The sequence below is a fragment of the Limulus polyphemus genome, unplaced genomic scaffold (genome assembly GCF_000517525.1).
Source record: "Limulus polyphemus unplaced genomic scaffold, Limulus_polyphemus-2.1.2 Scaffold572, whole genome shotgun sequence".
NCBI classification, from domain to species: domain Eukaryota; kingdom Metazoa; phylum Arthropoda; class Merostomata; order Xiphosura; family Limulidae; genus Limulus; species Limulus polyphemus.
The window spans coordinates 63,848-64,474 of NW_013666182.1; positions in this window are offsets into that span (position 1 = coordinate 63,848).

Consider the following 627-nt stretch of genomic DNA (forward strand, 5'->3'; position numbering starts at 1 on the left):
GGGTTGTTCTTACTGGCGGTTGAGTGGTGTGTGAGGCCTTGTGACATCCCACTTTGGCCTAGAATTCCTGTAGACGGGTGGCCCCCTAGGGTCAATCGGCTGGTCCACTGGGGCTACGGTCAACTGAGTACCAGTGTTGGGCGTTCTCAACGGGTGTTGTGGACATCGTGTCTGATACTGGTGTTTGGGTATAGTGCTCACAAAACCCTGGCGTTGCTGCAGTGTCCTTGTTTGACATTATAGTGCGTCCCCTCGTAGGACTCCATGGCGGGTGGGGTCAGTGGGCACTGAATTTCTCTCTTTAATTATGGATCCTCCATTCCAAATATAAAAAAATTAAAAATCTGCTTATTGGTAAACGACTACGCCTAGAAAACTCTGAACAGCAGTCTCCATCACACAGCACACCTGTACCTCGCTTTTTAATCATGCATTCACTATCAGATAAATCTTTAGGGCAAATGTCTTCTTTCTTATTCAGAAGGGCTTAGAGAGGCTTGCTGGCTCTCCAAAGTCAGTTAAGAAGCTACGTTCTGCAGACATCTTAGTAGAAACTTCCCATCCTAAGCACAGTGAACTTCTCTTGAATTCAAAGGCCATTGGGGATATACCCATTCAGGTTACTCC